Source organism: Furipterus horrens, unplaced genomic scaffold, assembly GCF_987537825.1.
Source record: "Furipterus horrens unplaced genomic scaffold, mFurHor1.1.pri manual_scaffold_4, whole genome shotgun sequence".
Classification (NCBI taxonomy): Eukaryota; Metazoa; Chordata; class Mammalia; order Chiroptera; family Furipteridae; genus Furipterus; species Furipterus horrens.
Window position 1 is genome coordinate 97,859,523 of NW_028327174.1, and position 24,559 is coordinate 97,884,081.

At 43.1% G+C, this 24,559-nt stretch overlaps 1 long non-coding RNA gene across 2 annotated transcripts; it reads right to left on the reverse strand.

Annotated features, from left to right (window-relative positions):
- Positions 1-16,382: 16,382 nt before the first annotated feature.
- On the reverse strand, positions 16,383-24,252 carry LOC150012510 (uncharacterized). 2 transcript variants are annotated; one of them, XR_016510744.1, is made up of 5 exons: positions 23,439-24,252; positions 22,514-22,608; positions 21,193-21,303; positions 19,321-19,419; positions 16,383-16,642 (listed from the first exon to the last, which is right to left on the reverse strand). It is a non-coding gene; the product is annotated as an uncharacterized LOC150012510 (long non-coding RNA). The 2 variants fall into 2 exon arrangements; XR_016510745.1 differs by lacking the exon at positions 22,514-22,608.
- Between the last annotated feature and the right edge of the window lie 307 nt (positions 24,253-24,559).

A 24,559-nucleotide genomic window follows, 5' to 3' on the forward strand; every position in this document is an offset into this window, starting at 1 on the left:
TGTAACATTATGATTGGTTGTTTTTTGCTTCCTTACATCCAAACTGCTGATTTGATTCTCAGCTTCATCCGTTCTACTGTTGATTCCCTCTAAATTGTTCTTTATTCCACTAAGTCTATCCTTTGTTGCTGACTGCATTTTTTTATGCTGTTAAAGTCCTCACCAAGTTCACTGAGCATCCTTATAACCAGTGTTATGAACTCTGCATCTAGTAGATTGTTTTTCTCTGTTTTGTCTAGTCGGTTTTTTTTTTTTTTTTTTTTTTTGAGTTTTGTTCTGTTCTTTCATTTGGGCCATGTTTCTTTGTCTCTTCATTTTGGCAGCCTCCCTGTGTATGTTTATATGTATTAGATGGAGCTGCTATATCTCTAAGGTTTGGTAGAGTGGCCTAATGTAATAAGTGTCCTGTAGATTTCAGTAGCATAGATTCTCCTATTGTTACAGAAACAGGGGAGTCCAAAAATCCCCAGAGTTTGTGGCTGGGGGATGGGGAGAAGGAATCAGCTTTTAGAGTGCCTCCACATGCCTGAGGCTGGTGGCTAGTGTCTTTCTTATGCAAATGGCTTTAATGCATCCAAAGCCTCAGGTAGATGGGAGGAGTCTTGAACCAGGGGACGGTATGGAGAAAGCACACAGATCCTGCGTGAGGTTCTGTGAATGGTCAGAACTGGTTACCGCACCCATGCATCAGAGGACGTAGTCAAGGATATATAAGCAACTGCGGACATTTTAGCTCTCTCTCTCGCGTGCGCTCGCTTTTGGGCTCTCGATCTCTCGCTCTCTCGTGTGCTCCCTCCACGTGGCTTGGTGAAGGGGCCTTCTCCATGTGGCTTGGAGAAGGGGTCTCCAGGCTGCTTTAAGAGGCTCTCGCCATGCAGTTTTGAGAAGGAGAGAAGATCCACACGGTTTGCAGGAAGAAGGGAGTTTGCAAGGAGGCTGAGAATCCAGGTGGTTCTGCATTGAGAGCTGGAGGGCACCACAGCACAGAAAGGACCTCCCCAATCAGATTGAATGATTGGCAGCTGCTGGTAAAACTGAACTGTGTTTGGAAAGTATGGAAACGGTTTCTCTGACTTTCCTAAAACTAGCCTGGTTTGGAAGGGGGGGGAGCAAGGATATGTGTTTGTGGGTGTTTTAAAGAGCATAAGACTTAACAACAGAAATCCGCAAATAACTAAATCTATATAACTGTTAAATAAACAATTCTTTTTCTTTTCGCTAAACTCTGGTATTGAGAGTTATAATTTTGGCGGCGGGCCACCGGGCCCCTAACTAAAGAGCCAGTGGGTTTGTTTACAATTGGAGCAGCCCAGGGGTTCTGTAACATTATGATTGGTTGTTTTTTGCTTCCTTACATCCAAACTGCTGATTTGATTCTCAGCTTCATCCGTTCTACTGTTGATTCCCTCTAAATTGTTCTTTATTCCACTAAGTCTATCCTTTGTTGCTGACTGCATTTTTTTATGCTGTTAAAGTCCTCACCAAGTTCACTGAGCATCCTTATAACCAGTGTTATGAACTCTGCATCTAGTAGATTGTTTTTCTCTGTTTTGTCTAGTCGGTTTTTTTTTTTTTTTTTTTTTTTGAGTTTTGTTCTGTTCTTTCATTTGGGCCATGTTTCTTTGTCTCTTCATTTTGGCAGCCTCCCTGTGTATGTTTATATGTATTAGATGGAGCTGCTATATCTCTAAGGTTTGGTAGAGTGGCCTAATGTAATAAGTGTCCTGTAGATTTCAGTAGCATAGATTCTCCTATTGTTACAGAAACAGGGGAGTCCAAAAATCCCCAGAGTTTGTGGCTGGGGGATGGGGAGAAGGAATCAGCTTTTAGAGTGCCTCCACATGCCTGAGGCTGGTGGCTAGTGTCTTTCTTATGCAAATGGCTTTAATGCATCCAAAGCCTCAGGTAGATGGGAGGAGTCTTGAACCAGGGGACGGTATGGAGAAAGCACACAGATCCTGCGTGAGGTTCTGTGAATGGTCAGAACTGGTTACCGCACCCATGCATCAGAGGACGTAGTCAAGGATATATAAGCAACTGCGGACATTTTAGCTCTCTCTCGCGCGTGCGCTCGCTCTTGGGCTCTCGCTCTCTCGCTCTCTCGTGTGCTCCCTCCACGTGGCTTGGTGAAGGGGCCTTCTCCATGTGGCTTGGAGAAGGGGTCTCCAGGCTGCTTTAAGAGGCTCTCGCCATGCAGTTTTGAGAAGGAGAGAAGATCCACACGGTTTGCGGGAAGAAGGGAGTTTGCAAGGAGGCTGAGAATCCAGGTGGTTCTGCATTGAGAGCTGGAGGGCACCACAGCACAGAAAGGACCTCCCCAATCAGATTGAATGATTGGCAGCTGCTGGTAAAGCTGAACTGTGTTTGGAAAGTAGGGAAACGGTTTCTCTGACTTTCCTAAAACTAGCCTGGTTTGGAATGGGGGGGGGGGGGAGCAAGGATATGTGTTTGTGGGTGTTTTAAAGAGCATAAGACTTAACAACAGAAATCCGCAAATAACTAAATCTATATAACTGTTAAATAAACAATTCTTTTTCTTTTCGCTAAACTCTGGTATTGAGAGTTATAATTTTGGCGGCGGGCCACCGGGCCCCTAACTAAAGAGCCAGTGGGTTTGTTTACAATTGGAGCAGCCCAGGGGTTCTGTAACATTATGATTGGTTGTTTTTTGCTTCCTTACATCCAAACTGCTGATTTGATTCTCAGCTTCATCCGTTCTACTGTTGATTCCCTCTAAATTGTTCTTTATTCCACTAAGTCTATCCTTTGTTGCTGACTGCACATTTTTATGCTGTTAAAGTCCTCACCAAGTTCACTGAGCATCCTTATAACCAGTGTTATGAACTCTGCATCTAGTAGATTGTTTTTCTCTGTTTTGTCTAATCGGTTTTTTTTTTTTTTTTTTTTTTTTTTTTGAGTTTTGTTCTGTTCTTTCATTTGGGCCATGTTTCTTTGTCTCTTCATTTTGGCAGCCTCCCTGTGTATGTTTATATGTATTAGATGGAGCTGCTATATCTCTAAGGTTTGGTAGAGTGGCCTAATGTAATAAGTGTCCTGTAGATTTCAGTAGCATAGATTCTCCTATTGTTACAGAAACAGGGGAGTCCAAAAATCCCCAGAGTTTGTGGCTGGGGGATGGGGAGAAGGAATCAGCTTTTAGAGTGCCTCCACATGCCTGAGGCTGGTGGCTAGTGTCTTTCTTATGCAAATGGCTTTAATGCATCCAAAGCCTCAGGTAGATGGGAGGAGTCTTGAACCAGGGGACGGTATGGAGAAAGCACACAGATCCTGCGTGAGGTTCTGTGAATGGTCAGAACTGGTTACCGCACCCATGCATCAGAGGACGTAGTCAAGGATATATAAGCAACTGCGGACATTTTAGCTCTCTCTCGCGCGTGCGCTCGCTCTTGGGCTCTCGCTCTCTCGCTCTCTCGTGTGCTCCCTCCACGTGGCTTGGTGAAGGGGCCTTCTCCATGTGGCTTGGAGAAGGGGTCTCCAGGCTGCTTTAAGAGGCTCTCGCCATGCAGTTTTGAGAAGGAGAGAAGATCCACACGGTTTGCGGGAAGAAGGGAGTTTGCAAGGAGGCTGAGAATCCAGGTGGTTCTGCATTGAGAGCTGGAGGGCACCACAGCACAGAAAGGACCTCCCCAATCAGATTGAATGATTGGCAGCTGCTGGTAAAGCTGAACTGTGTTTGGAAAGTAGGGAAACGGTTTCTCTGACTTTCCTAAAACTAGCCTGGTTTGGAATGGGGGGGGGGAGCAAGGATATGTGTTTGTGGGTGTTTTAAAGAGCATAAGACTTAACAACAGAAATCCGCAAATAACTAAATCTATATAACTGTTAAATAAACAATTCTTTTTCTTTTCGCTAAACTCTGGTATTGAGAGTTATAATTTTGGCGGCGGGCCACCGGGCCCCTAACTAAAGAGCCAGTGGGTTTGTTTACAATTGGAGCAGCCCAGGGGTTCTGTAACATTATGATTGGTTGTTTTTTGCTTCCTTGCATCCAAACTGCTGATTTGATTCTCAGCTTCATCCGTTCTACTGTTGATTCCCTCTAAATTGTTCTTTATTCCACTAAGTCTATCCTTTGTTGCTGACTGCATTTTTTTATGCTGTTAAAGTCCTCACCAAGTTCACTGAGCATCCTTATAACCAGTGTTATGAACTCTGCATCTAGTAGATTGTTTTTCTCTGTTTTGTCTAGTCGGTTTTTTTTTTTTTTTTTTTTTTTTGAGTTTTGTTCTGTTCTTTCATTTGGGCCATGTTTCTTTGTCTCTTCATTTTGGCAGCCTCCCTGTGTATGTTTATATGTATTAGATGGAGCTGCTATATCTCTAAGGTTTGGTAGAGTGGCCTAATGTAATAAGTGTCCTGTAGATTTCAGTAGCATAGATTCTCCTATTGTTACAGAAACAGGGGAGTCCAAAAATCCCCAGAGTTTGTGGCTGGGGGATGGGGAGAAGGAATCAGCTTTTAGAGTGCCTCCACATGCCTGAGGCTGGTGGCTAGTGTCTTTCTTATGCAAATGGCTTTAATGCATCCAAAGCCTCAGGTAGATGGGAGGAGTCTTGAACCAGGGGACGGTATGGAGAAAGCACACAGATCCTGCGTGAGGTTCTGTGAATGGTCAGAACTGGTTACCGCACCCATGCATCAGAGGACGTAGTCAAGGATATATAAGCAACTGCGGACATTTTAGCTCTCTCTCGCGCGTGCGCTCGCTCTTGGGCTCTCGCTCTCTCGCTCTCTCGTGTGCTCCCTCCACGTGGCTTGGTGAAGGGGCCTTCTCCATGTGGCTTGGAGAAGGGGTCTCCAGGCTGCTTTAAGAGGCTCTCGCCATGCAGTTTTGAGAAGGAGAGAAGATCCACACGGTTTGCGGGAAGAAGGGAGTTTGCAAGGAGGCTGAGAATCCAGGTGGTTCTGCATTGAGAGCTGGAGGGCACCACAGCACAGAAAGGACCTCCCCAATCAGATTGAATGATTGGCAGCTGCTGGTAAAGCTGAACTGTGTTTGGAAAGTAGGGAAACGGTTTCTCTGACTTTCCTAAAACTAGCCTGGTTTGGAATGGGGGGGGGGGAGCAAGGATATGTGTTTGTGGGTGTTTTAAAGAGCATAAGACTTAACAACAGAAATCCGCAAATAACTAAATCTATATAACTGTTAAATAAACAATTCTTTTTCTTTTCGCTAAACTCTGGTATTGAGAGTTATAATTTTGGCGGCGGGCCACCGGGCCCCTAACTAAAGAGCCAGTGGGTTTGTTTACAATTGGAGCAGCCCAGGGGTTCTGTAACATTATGATTGGTTGTTTTTTGCTTCCTTACATCCAAACTGCTGATTTGATTCTCAGCTTCATCCGTTCTACTGTTGATTCCCTCTAAATTGTTCTTTATTCCACTAAGTCTATCCTTTGTTGCTGACTGCACATTTTTATGCTGTTAAAGTCCTCACCAAGTTCACTGAGCATCCTTATAACCAGTGTTATGAACTCTGCATCTAGTAGATTGTTTTTCTCTGTTTTGTCTAATCGGTTTTTTTTTTTTTTTTTTTTTTTGAGTTTTGTTCTGTTCTTTCATTTGGGCCATGTTTCTTTGTCTCTTCATTTTGGCAGCCTCCCTGTGTATGTTTATATGTATTAGATGGAGCTGCTATATCTCTAAGGTTTGGTAGAGTGGCCTAATGTAATAAGTGTCCTGTAGATTTCAGTAGCATAGATTCTCCTATTGTTACAGAAACAGGGGAGTCCAAAAATCCCCAGAGTTTGTGGCTGGGGGATGGGGAGAAGGAATCAGCTTTTAGAGTGCCTCCACATGCCTGAGGCTGGTGGCTAGTGTCTTTCTTATGCAAATGGCTTTAATGCATCCAAAGCCTCAGGTAGATGGGAGGAGTCTTGAACCAGGGGACGGTATGGAGAAAGCACACAGATCCTGCGTGAGGTTCTGTGAATGGTCAGAACTGGTTACCGCACCCATGCATCAGAGGACGTAGTCAAGGATATATAAGCAACTGCGGACATTTTAGCTCTCTCTCTCGCGTGCGCTCGCTCTTGGGCTCTCGCTCTCTCGCTCTCTCGTGTGCTCCCTCCACGTGGCTTGGTGAAGGGGCCTTCTCCATGTGGCTTGGAGAAGGGGTCTCCAGGCTGCTTTAAGAGGCTCTCGCCATGCAGTTTTGAGAAGGAGAGAAGATCCACACGGTTTGCGGGAAGAAGGGAGTTTGCAAGGAGGCTGAGAATCCAGGTGGTTCTGCATTGAGAGCTGGAGGGCACCACAGCACAGAAAGGACCTCCCCAATCAGATTGAATGATTGGCAGCTGCTGGTAAAGCTGAACTGTGTTTGGAAAGTATAGAAACGGTTTCTCTGACTTTCCTAAAACTAGCCTGGTTAGTGGGGAGGAAAGGATATGTGTGTGTGGGTGTTTTAAAGAGCATAAGACTTAACAACAGAAATCCGCAAATAACTAAATCTATATAACTGTTAAATAAACGATTCTTTTTCTTTTCACTAAACTCTGGTATTGAGTTGTGGTTTTGGCGGCGGGCAATCGGGTCCCTAACTAAAGAACCCGTGGTTTTGTTTTCAATTGGAGCTGCCCAGGGATTCTGTAACAGTATTACCCAAGCTGGGTACTCAAGGTGTGCCCACAGTGTGGGCTGTGTACACTTTCCTTTTGTAGTTGAGCCTTGATTGCTGCAGGCATGTCCAAGGTCTGCTACTGACTCTGTTCTGTTCGGGGTCACACAGTGTAAGCTACAAAGCAATCTGAAGATGGCTGCTGCTTGTGCTGGGCTTGGAGATGCTCAGGTGAAGCCAAGCTATGAATCTGTGAACCAAGGCTGGCCTCTCCTAGTGACAGGCCTGGGGCAACTTAGTGAGAGGTGCCTAGGTCACTGAAGCCAGATAGTACTTTTTTGAGGGAATTTAGGGAAATCTGAAGCATGGGCCAAGACAAGCCATTTGTATGGAAAAGCAACTGAAAACAACTTAGATGGGCCTGAAAGTTGGGTGGGACAGGGCCTTAGGAAGCATGGCCAAGATACCGGGGTGGGGCAAACAGTGTGAGCCAGGTTGATGGAGTCTCAGCTATGATTCCTGACTGCCTCTTCTGTGGCTCTGTGGGGGAGGGGGGGCTCAGAAAAGAAACAATGGTCTTTGCCAGCACTTCTGTGTGGAAGAAAGTTGCCCCCCCAGCTCTTGCCCTGATGCCAGACAATTCAGTTTCTCCCCATACACCTCTGATGCCTTTTGATCTGCTACCCCCATGCCGAACTCAGAGGGAGTGAGTCCAAGTAAGTCTGTGTGTGGGCCCTTTAAGAGGAACTGCCTGACTTTTCATAAGGAGGAGAAAGGGTCAGTAAGGGTTTTTTTAAAAAGGTTAATCAAATAAGAGTTTCGGTTCAGCAATTTTCCTAGTATTTCTTTATCTGCTGATCAACAATTCTTTATCAGCATCAGGAACTTTCCCTCCCTGGAACACCACAGTTCAGACACCATCTCTATCCCCTTGCAGAACCCCTGGGGCACAATTTTTGAATTGCTTGAATTGTCCTGGAGAGCATGCATTCTAGTTCCTGGAATAACAGCTTTCCTCATGCATTAATCACTTAAGCCTATCCACTATAACTAAGGCTAAAATCCTTAACTCTTCAGTTTCTCTATCATTGCCCACTGTTAGTTTTCAATTATCCTCTTTATATAAGATTAGTTTAATTAAGGAAATACAAACTAAAAGCACATAAAAGCAGATAAGAATATTTTAAAATCAGTCATTTTGCTGTTGAATAAGCAGGCCTTCCACGTATTAGAAACCATTCTGCAGTCAATTTTGATGTGACTAAAAGCATAAGATACAGTAGTGGTAGTGTTACAATTCATCTAAAACAGTGTTTAGTCGTCGGCAGCCGTCCGTCTCAAGAGACGATGGTGTAGCTTCTTAAGAGTCTATCTGCACCGCCGAGAATGGCTGTGCAGTCCGACTCGGGAGTGACACGGTATCTGTCTCCTCCCGTGTTGAATCGACATCTTGCAATGACACTGGAGTGTCCTCTCCAGTGGAGCTGAAGCTACAGAGTCTGGGCAGGGTGATATGGAGGGTCTGCTGTTGCCCATGCAGCAGACCCCCCCCCCCCTCTTCGCAGCTGAAGGGTCCAAGGGAAAGACGAAGTCAATACAGCTTGGCTTCAGGTGCGCCGCAGGAGTTGCCGGTGTTGACTACAACGTCAAACCGCCTTAGGGACTCCGGCTCCGGATTTTCTGTCGGGGTTTACTCCCTTAGCCTTTCCCCTGGAGAGGTATGCCGCAAGGCAGCGGAGGAAAACAGTGTTTAGTACAGGTGACAAAAGTTCCACATTTTCCAGCTGGGGATACATTAGCGTTTTTTATGGAAAATATTTCCCTGTCCTTTAGTTACCATAAGACAACTATTATCTTTCCAGGTGAATATAAATGCCTACAAGACATGAAATGAAAGTTTGTCTGACATAGGTTCCAGTCCACTATTCTTCTAGTCGGTTTTCTGAAAATTCTGTCTTTCAAGTCACTATCTCAAAGAAACGTAATGAACCTGTGAGGGAGAGATTTCTAATACAGCTAAGGTAATTAATCACAGCTAAGGTCTATCTTAAATGTTGTACGTGGTGTTAGAAATAGTAAAAACCGAAACCAAGGAAGCTGAGATGCAAGATTTATTAAGAGAAACCTGCCGGGCTGTCTCAAAGGAGAGAACAGCAGCTGGCGTACAGGCTGACAAGGTTTTAAAGGGAGGGATAGAGAATGACTGGAACAGGGTATTGGGGCGCCTAGTGATTGGTTTGGCCTGGGGGTAACGGCAGGAACAATAGGTTGAGTCTGGGGGTAACGGCGCAAACAATGGTGGGAACAACGAGGCACTTGGTGTTCTGTTGGGTATGTTGTTCGGGAGAAGGTACTTGGTGATTTATTGGGCATGTTGCTGGGGAGAAGAATAGAATAAGGGAGTAAAAAAAATTTTCTACCTCCTACTGGTGTTTTGCAAGATTTGAGGAACTTTTCACTGGACTTCTCAATAGTCATTTTTTGTGGTTTTTACTTCCTGCTAATCAACTTATTGGGTGGGGGGTTTTGAGGCTCTTACTGAACCTAAGACATAGTTCTTTACCATCACTTCTTGATCCACATATATATCTCCCTTCCTAATCATAACCTGAATTGGTTGCCCATACACAATTTTATAAGGACTCAATTGAGTCCCACTTCAAGGAGCCAGCCTTACCCTAAGCAGAGCAATAGGTAAAACTTGATCCCAATGCAGATAAGTTTTCTGACACAGTTTGGCTACATTTTTCTTCAAGGTGTGATTCATCTTCTCTATCTTCCCAGAAGCCTGAGGGCTCCAGGCCATGTGGAGTCTCCACTTGATTCCTAAATATGTACTAACCTTCCATGTAATTTCTGAAACAAAAGCAGGTCCATAATTGCTCTGGATGCTGCTGGATAAGCCAAAGTGAGGAATCCTTTCCATCAGTAGGTCTTTCATTACCTCTGATGATTCTCAGTTCTAGTAGGATAGGCCTCTTACCTATCCTGAATGAGTATAAACAAAGACTAAAAAATATTTCCATCCTCAGACCTTTGGCATCTGGGTAAAGTCTATTTGCCAGTCCTCAAATAGGCACTGCCCTTGGTTTTGGTTCCTTTTCTTTTTTCTGATGGGGATCTGTCTTAGGATTGTCTTTCAGACACACATGGCTTTAGAAATTCCAGGACTTATGAGGCCTGGTTTAATATAGGTGGTTCAGAACACCAGCTCTTACCTTTCACTAAGTCCTCAGTCAAATATTCAGGGTAGAATTGCGATAAGTCTAGAACAGGTACCAAAGGCATTATAAATGTTCCTTTAGCAGCCTCTTTTGCTGCTTGATTGGCCAGATTGTTTCCTCTAACCACTTAAGTGTCCTCTTTCTGATGCCTGGGGCTGTGCATAACTGCCACCTGTAAAGATACCTGAACAGTTTCTAATAATTTAACATTTTCTGTTGCATGCTTAATTTTCTTTTTATTGGAGGTTAATAGACCTTTTTCCTTCCAGTTTAAACCATGTGCATGCAAAATTAGGAAAGTGTGCCTCAAGTCACTATACACATTCACTTTCATATGACAATTGCTGTGCCCTCATCAATGAAATCAGTTTAGCTTTCTGAACAGAGGTTCCCAGTGGTAAGGCCTTGGCCTCTACTATTTCTTCAGGAGTCACTACTGCATATCCAGCCTTTCTGTTTCCTTTGTCGATATAACTTCCTCCATCTTCCTCTTCTAGAGGATTGTCCTGTGAATCAATTCCACTAGAATAAACTTCCTCAATTACTTCAGCACAGTTAAGCATTAGCATGGCCAACGCAGGCTCCAGAAGAAGGGAAGCAGAATTTAACTTACAGTTTGAGGAAGATGTTGGAATTGTCAAGAAGAACTGCTTGGTACCAGCTCTTTCTTTCAGCAGTGAGTCACAATTTTCCCTTTTGCTATAGCAGACTTAACACTTGGTGGGGTGCATAAATGGTGATAGGTTGTCCCATACAAAACTTTTCAGCTTCCTGTGACTACCATTGCTCTCAAGCAGGCTGGACACCCCTGGATAGCATGGTCTAGTTTCTTTGACAATTCTAATAAGACTTCTTTTGCCAGATTCAAGCAAGAACCCAAGAGACCTTACTGTGTGTTGAAAAATCTGGGTCTCCTGTGCTGATGCTTTATAGCCACAAGATGCCAAATGGTTCAAGGTAGCTATAATATTAGTTAAATGATGCATCCACATATTGTAACAGTGTTCCTCCTTCTAGTTTTAGATCTTTTAAGTGCTGGCTCAGGGTCTCCCCAAAAATTGTGGTGTAGTTCTTGAACCCTTGGGGTAAGATTGTCCAGTAGTACTGAGTCTTGACCCAAGATCCCAGGTCCTGCCATTCAAAAGCAAACAATGGTTGAGAATTTTGGTCAACCAGAATGCAAAAGAAAGCATCCTGTAAGTCCCCGTACTAAATACCAGAAACTGTCCTTGGGTATACTGTTCTGAACAATGTCATTTATGACCCTTAAGTCTTGTATTGTACAGGGAATGGCAGGGCTGAATGAATCCATATTCCTGAAACTTCTGAATTATTGAGCTTATTCCTACTGGGGTCTCCCCTTCCATAAGGGATACTACCTCTAATTGGGAGTCCAAGCCCCTGGTTTGAGGTAAACTTTTAACAGGGGCGGCCCACTTAGCCCACCCTGGCCTTCCAACAGCCCACACATTGGAGTTTACCTGGTTCTCAATTTCTTCTGGCCAGGGTTGCTTTTCTCCTTCTTCCCATTGTTTCATAAAGAACTGCCGGGTGTGCTCTAGGGGGACCTATAGGTGGAGCTGTTGTTCCTCTGGAGAGAAAGCGATTTCAGCACAGAGTTTCAACAACAAATCCCTTCCCAGAAGGAGAAAGCCATATCTCCTGCAGCACATTCTAATGGCTTCAAGAAGAAAAATGGTTTTCAGGGTTTCCAGAAATTCCAGTTACAGCTCAGTTAAAGGTCTCTTGACCGTGAAATATGTCACTGTGGTCTCAATGAAAAAGGTCTACAATTTGTCCCCCCACCATTGGTTTAGCTGAGTTCTCAGACTCTGATCTCTTTTTTTTCCTCACTTGGGGCAGTCATTTTCCGTGCTTTTTTTCCCTTGCAATTCAATTGCCTTGCCCTGGTAGGGGCTTATCCTCCACTGAATCTAATTCCTTGGCAGGTTTAGAATGGAGGGACCAGTTCAGGCTCACCTCCATCAGCTCTAGCAGCCAGGTAAAGAAGAGGATCCCTCAGGGCTGGAGGGGCTGTGGGAAACTTGACCATGCTTGCAAGCAGCCCTGAGGACATCCTGATCTTCCCTGACCCTCTCTTCTGAGCTTCTGCTATCTACCACACATAAAATTTTTTTTTCCTCTGGGCTGTCAATCTATTTCATTTAAATCCTGCGTCTGTATCTTTAGTGTGTAAAGTCATAAAAATATATATATATATACGGTATTTCATCCCATTTTCCTGATCTTGACAAACCAACTCTTAATTGCAGTATAGTATAGCAATTAAAAGACCCATGCAGTGGCCAGTGCTCTTTTGAGACCAGATTATATGTAGGTCAAGCAGTATTGAATTAAAAATTTTTCCTTTTTAGTCATAGGTTCATAAGCATAGGCCAACCAATCAGCCAGAATTCGCCTCAATGGGCTCTTTCCTGGAACAGAGCCCCCTGCCCCCATTCTACCAGACAGAGCTCTGTAATACCACACAAACAAGAAGGCACCTTAATTCTGAGGACTGTTCTGAGTCATAACCTAGGACTGTAATCCTGAACCATGAAATGCAGCAATCCATCAAATATGAAGGTGACAGGGAGTACTGAGAAGTGGAGAAGGCAGGTCTCAAGTGAAATCACTTGGAAACTGCTAGAAAGCCTCCAAATCCACATCTAGCCCCCCACGCCAGTCCAGGCAGCCAGATACTCAGACTTATTGAAGAGTCCTGAAGGTACCCTACCAGAGTCATCAGAAAATGAAACTGGAAAAGTCAGCATTTTGTTGTCTGTCATTACCAGAACCAATAAGTAGAGACAAAGATTGAACCTTTATGGGCACTTTATTCAGATGCCCACCATCTGAGAAGATGGAGGGTTTTATGTACCCTCAAAAACCATCTTAATATCTCATCTCAAGCCACCATTTCTATGAGAAGAAAGGGTAGATAAGGGGTTTGGAAAAAAGGTTAATCGGATAAGAGTTGCAGTCCGCAGTGATTTTCTTACTACTTCTTTATCTGTTGATCAACAATTCTTTACCTGTGTCATGGACCTTCCCTCCCTGGAACACACATGCTCAGATACCATCTCCATCACTTGCAGACCCCCTGGGGCACAAAGGCTGAATGAATTGCTTGTCAAGCTCCTGGAGTCATGTATGTCATGAGTTTCAGTTCCTGGTATAACAGCTTTCTGCATGTATTAATCACTTAAGCCTATCTATAACTAAGTCTAAAAACTTTAACCCCTGAGTTTCCCTATCAAAATTATAGACAATAATCTACTCCATTGGAAGTCCACTGATTTAATGTTAATGTAATCCAAAAACACCATCTAGAATAATGTTTGACCAAATATCTGGGCACAATGACCAGCCAAGTTCACACATAAAATTAATCATCACACCTCGTCGTCGTCGGCAGCCGTCCGTCTCGAGAGACGATGGTGTAGCTTCTTAAGAGTCTATCTGCACCGCCGAGAATGGCTGTGCAGTCCGACTCGGGAGTGACACGGTATCTGTCTCCTCCCGTGTTGAATCGACATCTTGTGATGACTACAGAGCCTGGGCAGGGTGATATGGAGGGTCTGCTGTTGCCCATGCAGCAGACCCCCCCTCTCTTCGCAGCTGAAGGGTCCAAGGGAAAGACGGAGTCTATACAGCTTGGGTTCAGGTGCGCCGCAGGAGTTGCCGGTGTTGACTACAACGTCAAACCGCCTTAGGGACTCCGGCTCCGGATTTTCTGTCGGGGTTTACTCCCTTAGCCTTTCCCCTGAAGAGGTATGCCGCAAGGCAGCGGAGGTTTTTTGGAGTCAGAGTTTTCCTTCTCTGATGTACCCTGACTGGAAGATCGAACCAGCGACACTTAGCTCGCAGGCCGACGCTCAATCCACTGAGCTAAACCAGCCAGGGCATAATCATCATCACACCTAGGTAGTAACTATAACCACTTTTTAAGCACTTAGTATACAGTAGTCCCTCTCTATATCGCAGTTCACTTATAGCAGCCTCACTGTATCACAAGATTTTTAAAAATACTATATTTAATTATTTATCATAGATTTTTCGCTATAACGTGGGATTTTGCGGTACTGTATACGTATGTTGACCCCTGGCTGGTTTGGCTCAGTGGATTGAGTGTCGGCCTGCGAGCTAAGTGTCGCTGGTTCGATCTTCCAGTCAGGGCACATCAGAGAAGGAAAACTCTGACTCCAAAAAACCTCCGCTGCCTTGCGGCATACCTCTTCAGGGGAAAGGCTAAGGGAGTAAACCCCGACAGAAAATCTGGAGCCGGAGTCCCTAAGGCGGTTTGACGTTGTAGTCAACACCAGCAACTCCTGCGGCGCACCTGAAGCCAAGCTGTATTGACTCCGTCTTTCCCTTGGATCCTTCAGCTGCGAAGAGAGGGGGGTTCTGCTGCATGGGCAACAGCAGACCCTCCATATCACCCTGCCCAGGCTCTGTAGCTTCAGCTCCACTGGAGAGGACACTCCAGCGTCATCGCAAGATGTCGATTCAACACGGGAGGAGACAGATACCGTGTCACTCCCGAGTCGGACTGCACAGCCATTCTCGGCGGTGCAGATAGACTCTTAAGAAGCTACACCATCGTCTCTCGAGACGGACGGCTGCCGACGACGGATACGTATGTTGTTAAAGTTACGTAGGTTTAAGAGCGTAGAATATGTTTAAGAACATAAGTAGTGTTTATAAAAGTGTGGAAAAGGTTAATAAGGGACTGGGAACGGTTTATAAGTGTGTGGGAAGGGTTTATAAAGCCTTAAAATATATATAAATACTAAAATAAATGTAAGGTTCCTACTTCGTGGATTTTCACCTATCATGGGGGGGGGTGTCTAGAACATAATACCCATGATAAGTGAGGGAATGCTGTATACCTAGTATAGCACGCTGTTTTGTTTAACTGTGTAAAGCCTATAAAATAAATTTAAATATTCTCATTTTTAAATATGAGAAAACCAAGTGTCAGAAAGATTTTATCCAAAAGTTCACAAAATTTAGAAACAGTCAAGATCACTCTGATCACTGCTAACTTCAAATAATAAAATTAGTCAATTTGACCAAAGTGGGAACTAGTTCTCTGGTTTTTCCACACCATTCAGTTTCAGAACCAAGTTCCATAGTATAACTGTTTCATGACTTTGGAAAAAGATTTATTGCCTTCTTACTTAATGCTGGACAAACAGCTAAATGCTTTATATTCATTATCTCCTTTAATCCTTACAGCAATGTTGAAGGATTAAGTGAATCCATCAGAATTGGGTTTGGTGGTCACAGAAAATGCAACATTGGTTAAAATCGATAAAATGTCATCTCTACCACCATCTCCCAGATAAACAAAGTCTGCAGGGGTAAGCTATCCAAACTGGTAAACACCTCTATTCTCATAACCGATCTAGGCTCTTTCTATCTTTTAGCTCTGCTCTCTTCAATATATCACTTCCTTCCTTCTGATCGTCCAAGACAGATGCTTAGTTCCAACCATCATGTCTACATTCTAGTCACCAGGAAGATAGGTGGGACAACAGTGGATGTGCTCCTGCCCTTTAAGAACACTTCTTGAAGTTGCATATGCAGTTTCCCTCACACCCACTTGTTCAGAACTTAATAACATGGCCACACCTAGCTGCAAGAGAGGATAAAAAACAAATTCTTATTCTAGGCAAACAAATGCACAGTTTTTTTAAAAAAGGAGAAAGGGGAGAATGGATATTGGAGGACAATGCCACAGGAGATATTATATTTAATACTGTTGTGTAGATGAAAAACCAGGCACAAGGAAATGAAGTATGGAGACTGAAGTGGTAGAGTATAAAGAACTAGTCAGTAATAACTGTTATGTGATAGAGGGAGCAAGGATTCAAATCTACGTTTTAGAAATAGTTTTAAAAATAAATTAGAATGGATTCAAAGTCATCTCAACAATAATGTCATTTCATGACAATCTGATGTGCCTTCTTGAGTGAGAGAGGGTTAGTTATTGCTGTTTCACCCTATACAACCCAAAGCCCACCTCTTATGCTCTAAACTGAAATCTGAATACACCCATTGAAATGTGTCAGGCATGTGAATTTCATGCAACCCATGCAGAGGTGAGGGGAAAAAAGATGGAAAACTAGATACTGTGTGATTCTACCACCCTACTCCTCCCTTTTGTCATTTGAAACTTTGCCTGAAAATTGAAGAAAATGCTTCCAGAGCAGTTGCTGTCACTCAGGTTTATCCTCTAGTCCCCAAAACTAGGACGGAAGCCATCTTGTTTTAGGATAAGAAAATAACTTTTATTTACAAATGTATATGCTAATGGTCAACAATAAATTTCCTAGGGAAGATAAAGGACAAGGAACATACTGTATCTTCTTAGATCAAAACTGCCTATTTGAGTTCCCATCCAGTTGGACAAAAGGTGGGAGAGACTATGGTGGAGTCACTGACATCTGTATAAACCACTGGAAAAAGCTTCTAAATGTTCTAAATGTTCTAAATGTTCACAGTGACTCACAAACCATTTGTTTGTAGACCAGCCCAGATTCTTCAGGGGGGCTTTTAGAATTTGGTGCTTGTCTTTTCTGAATTGTCTATTATTACCCCTTGCAGCAGCTGAACAATAAATTTAGAGAGCCTGAGAGCCAATAATCTCCTTCTTGTGTGACAGTCTTAAACAGCCGCTTCCTTTGTGCCAGGCAGTTCCAGTAGAAAGCCTCTGGAGGGCTCACGTTGGAAGTAGAGACATGCCTTGGATTCACATGCTGCTCCATGGTTTCCAAAAGCGTGCTGACCGAAGTCTGGATGAAGTCCAGAGGATCATTCCTCATACTTTGAAGAGCTGAAACCAGAGAGGAGGCAACTCAGATTCTCAGTCTCTGAGGACTGTTTACCCAAAACCCCTTATTTTCCACACCACATATCAGATTATAATATAACTTTATTTAGAAGACTTTTTGTCACTATAAAAGTAATATTGTTTTATTGTAGAAAAATTTGTAAATACAAATTTATTTTTAAAAGAGAAGAAAAAGCACTCATTCCCAGAAAAAACAATGTTAATATTTTCATACCTATCCTTGCTGTATTTCTTCAATATTTAATAAACACAATTTTTATAAAAATAGGATTAACATTTTTTCTTCCCATAAAATATTTCTACATACAACATAATATGCAATCACATGATTCTATCATAATTTCTTTGATGAACCACTTATTAGTGAATAATTAGGTTGCTTAAGATTAATCACTGTTATAAACAATAACTATTAAATCACTCAACAATTATTTAATGAGACCCATTATCATCAAGCACTGTGCCATGTGTTGGGGATACAGTGGTGAAAAAGAAAGACAGGCTTCCCACAGTCCAGAACTTAACATTCTAGTGGAGGAAAGATCAGGCAAACAAGCAAATAAATTAAGTACAAAGAAGGAAATTTAACAGAGTGATGAGAATAAACAACTGGGAAGGACCCCTTTAGACAGACCAGTCAGGGAATGCCTCTCTGAGAAGTAACATTTGAGCTGAGATCTAAAGCATGAGAGCCAGCCCCATGAAGAGCAAGGGCAAAAGCACTCCCAGTGCAAGGCAGGGCTCTATACACACAGTGCAGAGAGTAGCCAGTGCGGCCACCCCTTCTACTGAGGGGAAAATGATGTAGGCTAGGGGGGAGACAAGTCAGAAGCCAGATCTGTCAGGGCCTTGTGGGCACAGGGTAAGTAACCAGACTTTGACCCAAAGAGCAGTGGAAAGCCACTGAGGAGTTTAAACAAGGGGGTGACATGATCCAGTGTACATGTTTCATAGAGAATCTGGCTGCTCTGTGGAGAGTAGTGTAGAGAGAGGAGGAGGGTCTTGGGAGCTGTCAAAGTGATCCAGTTAGGGGATGGGGGTATGTAGCTTAGATTTGGGTGGGAACTGAGGGGGTGGAAACAGGAGATTGCTTAGTGCAAAGGATAAAAGGGACCTCAAGCCCATCAAAGTCTACAGTTTCATGTTGATCTCATTTAGAACAGAAAAAGAGATGAGCTTGCACTGTACAGATAAAAATCCTTTAAAGACCCATTTCTTGACCACAAGGTTTGTTAGGCACTAACAAAGTATAGTGGAAGTATATTAGAATTCATTTCCTTGGGAAAAATTTCTTCCTGTCTAGGTATTTAGGCAGTCTTTCTTGGAGGCTGGGTGGGATAAAGAAGGCTGGGAGGAATTCTCTGCTAGACAGAGAAGTCTAGGACTTCCATTCTGGATATACTTTCCCTGAAATTCCCCTGTGGTGGCTGGGAATAGGTTTCTACTGCACAGTAGAGACCCCCATTGTAAAATCTAGGACAAGGCAGCAGAGGTACAAAATGTCAGTCAGAACTGAAGCCAGGGTTCAAGCCCTCAGGGGACAGATGCTAGTACCTCATCATCAGTGTGCTGGAAGTATGATGGCATGGCTACTCAAAGTGAAGCAGTGAACAAACTGAAAATAATAGGTCTAAAATTGTGTCACTAGTAAAGCTATCTTGCAAGAATGAGCGTATGAAGAAATTATTACAAACAAACAGAAAACAAGGGAGTATACTACCAAAACTTTTAAAAGGTATACTTTAGGATGGTAAGAGATACAAAAAGAATGGTGAGCATATAACACTCTGTAAATCTAAATGGATTGTATAAAATAACAATAATAATCATAGCATCTAAATTATGGGTTAAGGAAAAAGAACTAAAATATTGGCTAATAAAAGCATGTAAATTGGGAGGGGTGGTAATTGGAATTTATGTCAACACAGAAGGTTAGAATGTTGTTTTACTTTAAGTTCTGTTGAGCTCAATATGCATGATAAAAGGCTACTTTTTTGTATCCAGTCTGAAGCAACACTTAAACCTGTATACAAGGGGGCATATATAAGAATGTTCATGGTAGCTTATCTGAATAGCAAAAAGTTGAAAACAACTGAAATAGTAATCTACCAAGGGTTATAGGGATGCAGTAGATCAACTTACTAAGTGGAGGACAAAAACAAGTTGCAGAAACTGTTTATATATATAATACATATTCTATATCACACACATATATTATACAGAACATCTGTATATATTTATTCCGTGTGCACACAGAAAAAGAATATAGGACTATATAGCAAACAGGCAGGGGGAGAGGAGGAAAGAACAAAGTTGGGTGTTAAAACTTTACACCCCATCGATCTCTTTTTCTGCAAAGAGACTATATACATGCATTTCTTCTATAAATTTAAGTTAATTTTAAAATATTTCAATACAATTTAAAAAGAAGCAGGGGACAGCAAAGGGGGAAAATAGGACAACTGTAATAGAAAAACAATTTTAAAAAAAGGAAGGAGACACACAAGAGACTTACAGGCAAAATGGAGGCCTACACTCACACGATCCATCTCTCTGCACAACTAAGAAGGAATACAACTACGGCAAAACCAGAAATAACCAGAAGTTCCAGAAAATAAATGGAAGTCAAACATATGAAGTTATAAAGCCGTGGTGCTCACCTGAACGGGTAGGAGGGATGAAGCCAGGGTGGAAAGGTCAAGCTGTGCTGGTAGCGGCGGCAGTGGTGATGGTGACAGGACTGCGGTAAGCACAGACACCTGTATTTAAGGGGAGGCGAGAAGTACCTGGGGAGCACCCCTGGCTGCAGACCAGACCCATCAGCTTGCGACTGCAATGCTGGGGAAAGCAGACCCCCATTGCCTTGGGCTGTGAGGCCCAGAGGGGGTGGGGATGGAGGAGGAGACTCCTGCTCTCTCAGCAGAGAGTGAATGGCAGGAATCCATTTTGGACCCAGACCCCCACAGAAAACACCACAGCATGGTGAGAAGGTTCGCCCGGTTGTGATGAGTGCATGGCACTCTGCCCCCTATAGCGTAGGATGTGTGACAGTCCCACCCAGGAAGCAAAGGTAAACACAAAACTGTCAGGATGGCACAGATCATGATAGAGATCCCGATGACACAGCTGACCAGGCAGCAAATATCTAATCTAACGAAGCAGCAGATAGGAAATCTTTCTGAGACACAGTTCAGAGCTTTGGTTATAAAAATGCTTACAAACCTAACAGCAGATCTTAAACAAGACGGGGAAGGAATGAAGGCTAATCACGCTGAAATGAACAAAAAAACTAGTGGTGAGGAAAAGAAAACCAGGGGTCAAATCAACAAAGTGGAACATAGGAAAGGAACAAACAGTGCAGAAAGAGGAAACGAAAAGTAAGGAAAATGAGGAGAGGCTCAGAAACCTATGGGACAGCTATAAGCGGGCCAACAACCAATTCATAGGGTTGCCAGAAGGTAAAGAAGAACAACTAGAAATTAAAAAATTATGTGAAAAAATAATGAAGCAAAACTTCCCTAACTTGGGGAAGGAAATAGACTTACAGGTCCAGGAAGCACAGAGAGTTCCAAAAAAACTGGACCCAGGGAGAACCACACCGAGACAAATTATAATCAAAATGTCAAAAATTAAGGATAAAGAGAGAATCTTAAAAGCCCCAAGAGAGAAGAAGAGAATTACGCACAAAGGGGTCCCAATTAGACTCTCAGCTGACTTCTCAAAAGAAACTCTGCCGGCAAGAAGGGACTGGCAAGAAATATTCAAAGTAATGCAAAGCAAAACCCTACAACCATGATTACTCTATCCAGTGAAGCTGTCATTCAGAATGGAAGGGCAGAGAAAGTGCTTCGAGGACAAAGTAAAACTGAAGGAGTTCATCAGATCCAAACCACTGTTACATGAAATGTTAAAGGGACTTGTTTAGGAGAAAGAGGATCAAAACTGTGAGCATTAAAATGGAAAGTGTAACACAACAGCCAACAATAGAAGCTAGGGAACTGAAACAAAGGCAAACCAAGTAGGCAACAAGAGTAGGAAAAGAATTATAGGTATGGGGAACATTATGGGAGGAGGTCAGTGGGGAGAGGGAAGGGGGAAAGGGAGGGAGATGGTACAGGAATTAAGAAGCATAGTAGGAAGGAGTAGAGCAGACAGGAAGATGTTGAGAAGAACTACATGCACAATCAATGGGCATGGACTAAGGAGGGGGACAACTGGAGGGAGGGATGTCACTGGGTGGAGGGGAACACAGGGAAAAGAAATTGGGACAACTGTGACAGCATAATCAATAAAGCATATTTTAAAAAATGCCTAAAGGTTAGGTATTAATGTTATCTCCATTTTTCAAATGAGGAAATAGAGGTACAGACTAAATGTAATCTGCCCCTGTTTGCATAGCTAAGAGTCGGGGCCAAGATTTGAACCCATTGAGTTTATAACTGTGCTTTTAACTACTATGCAGGACTGCTTCCCAGAGAAAAGGAATCTCATGAGAAAGAAGATCCCTAGGACCAAGTTCATTCCCCACTCACCTTCTTTGAACACATCCGTGAACACTTGAAGGGCTAATACTATCTTGGCTGGATCACTGGACTCCATGGTCTTTTGAATGAAGAATACCAGCTTATCCTCGTACAACCCGGCTGTAGGAGGTTATGAATACAAGGGAGTCAGAGTAATCTTTAAATGGCAGGTGGTAATTAGGAGTAAATAATGCTCACAGCAAACTACTGATACCATGGGCTGGATAAGTTAGGGTCCATTAGGTTAAATAAAGAAAGAGGAAGAAAGAGAGCTAGTGTTTGTCCAGCATTTACCATGTGCCGAGCATGGGGGCAGATGCTGTTCCTGAGCTAGGCCTGTCCCTCCCCTACCCCACTGTGTGCCTCCCATAGGTTAGAACCCGTTTCATGGTCATCAGTGCTGTAATCACATTACCATCTTTCTGAGCTGGGGATCACCAAAGGAGAAAGGGAAACTAACCCCAAGTGAAGGGAGAAGGAACAAAAAGGTAGGGGTGGGACAATGTCTATGCCCTTAGAGATTCATTGAATTTCAGGCAAAGTTTACATGGATTACTTTGCATCTTCTCTGGAGGATGGAAGCCCCTTGTGGGGACCTAAGGCCCCACTCCAGTCCTGGAAGAGACTAGGTTCTGAGTACCCCCCCACCCACACACACATACCTGGGGCTAAGAAACGGTTAACTTACACAGTGTGATAAAAGCCCTCATGGCAAGTTTGTGGTTCTCTATAGAGTTAGGATCTGAGGGGTTGATTTTTTCACTCTGCTGTGGAGAGACCAGGGCCATCAGACCTGGGAGCACTGAAAACTAGGGGCCCTGGGCATGGATGAAGAAACTGAAGCAATGCAGCCATGAAAAGTGTGACACTTGACTGTAAAGAGAATGCGGAAATATAATCCAGGAATTCACATACACAGCCCCAAAGGAAAAAAGGCAGTGGCCAACAAATTAAATACATGAAAGGTAGCAAGTATCTTTTTGCAAAATCTCCTATTGTTCTCCTCCTTCTCTGGAGAAGGTCTGCCATTTTCCACAAGCATAATGGAGTGGTGATAAACTGTGCCCTTCACCAGCTTAGGGGAAGCAACAAAGGCCTCCACCCTGAGAAACATACGGAACGTGTCCAATTTACTTCATGGAGAACAGCCACTCTGTTACCAGAATGCAGGCATTTACCTGTTCCAGGGAAGCCCAAGACATATGCAGTTAAAGTCACCATAAGAAAAACCCCTGGTCGTGTGGAGGTCATGACCTGAGCTGGGGTAACCATCTTCTCCAAAGAAGATAGGAAAAGCAAGGCCAGGATACTTCAGCTCCCCAGCACTCACCTGGTTGAACATGCCTGTAAAGTTTTCCAGCGGGATTCCCATTTTATATCTCCACAGCTGCTGAGAGCCAGAGCAACCACAAGTTGGCAAATATACTGTGTGTGTAAGGACAGAGTCAGCACCAGGCAGCCAGCCCTTGCCACAGCCCCTTGGGAAAAGCCTCTGTCCTCACATCTTCTCGTAGAGCACAGCCCAAGCAATCATAGTTTCACATTGCCCTCCTGCACCTTTTCATGAAAGGCCCAGGGGCTAGTTTTCCATAGCCAAAGAGAGTCATCACCAGATCGTCCACCTCACCCAGGAAGCTACGCTTACTTTCAAATAATCTCAATATTCCATAGAAACTTTTAGGGCAAGTCAACATTGCAGATGTCGGCTGACTTCAAAGAAATAGGATACAGTAATCATGGCCAAAACAAGAACTGGTTCTATTGTCTGACTTTCAAAATTCAGAAAACCTAGTTTAAAAACCTAAATATCTACCCTTTACCTAGTAGATTATACTATTTTATGGGTTGTTCTTATCATTTCTATGAGAGTGATACCAATACCTTAGTTTTCATGTGTTAATATTCCATTTTTTAAAAAAACAGCTTTATTGATGCCTAATTGATATATAATAAACTGCAGATATTAAAAGTATACAATTAAATCAGTTTTGATTAATGTGAATACCCTTGAAACCATCTCCACGATTAAGAAAATAATCATATCCACCATTCCCAAAAGTTTCCTCTTGTCTCTTTGTAAGCCCTCCTCCCCTCCCCTCCCAATACCATTCCTTTCCCCCAGGCAACCATTGATCTGCTTTCTGTCACTATAGATCTGTCACTTTTTTTTTTTGTAGTTGCTCTATTACAGTTGTCCCAATTTTCTCCCATTGCTCTCCACAGCCCCACCCCCCACTCCCCCAACCAATCCTCACCTTGTTGTCCATGTCCATGGGTCATTTATACCTGGTCCTTCATTACACCTTTCCCCTTCTCTCCCCACTTCTCCCCTCCCCCCTCCCCTCTGGCCACTGTCAGCCTGTTCCTTGTTTTCATGCCTCTGGCTCTATTTGATCATTTGTTTGTTTTGTTCATTAGGTTCCTGTTATAGGTGAGATCATATGATATTTGTCATTTGCCACCTGGTTTATTTCACTTAGCATAATACTCTCCAGTTCCATCCATGTTGCTGTGAAAGGTAGGAGTTCCTTCTTTCTTTCTGCTACATAGTATTCCATTGTGTAAATGTACCACCATTTTTTAATCCATTCATTTACTGATGGGTCAAAAGGCAGTTCCATTTTTAGTTTTTGAGGAAATCCATACTGTTTTCCACAATGGCTGCACAAGTCTGCATTCCCACCAACAGTGCACTAAGGTTCCCTTTTCTCCACATCCTTGCCAGCGCTTGCTGTTTGTTGATTTGTTAATGATGGCCATTCTGATTGGTGTGAGGTGGTATCTCATTATGGATTTAATTTGCCGGCTAGTGATGTTGAGGCTTTCTTTATATGTCTATGGGCCCTCTGTATGTCCCCCTTGGAGAAGTGTCTGTTCAGGTCCTTTGCCCATTTTTAAATTGGATTGTTTGTCTTCCTGATGTTGAGTCATATGAGTTCTTTATAAATTTTGGAGATCAAACCCTTGTCCGATGTATCATTGGCAAATGTTTTTTCCATATGGTTGGTTCCCTTTTCATTTTGCTGATATTTTCTATTTAGTTTGATGTAGTCCCATTTGTTTATTCTTTCCTTTCTCTTGTCCTAGAGATATATCAGCAAAAATATTGCTGTGAGGGACATCTGAAATTTTACTGCCTTTTGTAGTCTTCTAGGACTTTTATGGTGCAATGGCTTACATTTAAGTCTTTTGTGCATCTTGTGTTGATTCTGGTGTATGGTATAAGTTGGTGGTCTAGTTTTATTTTTTTGCACGTACCTGTCCAAATCTCCCATTTATTGAAAAGCTTATTTTTATTCCATTTTATGCCCCTTCCCCCTTTGTCAAATATTAATTGACTATAGAGACCTGGGTTTATTTCTGGGCTCTCTAGTCT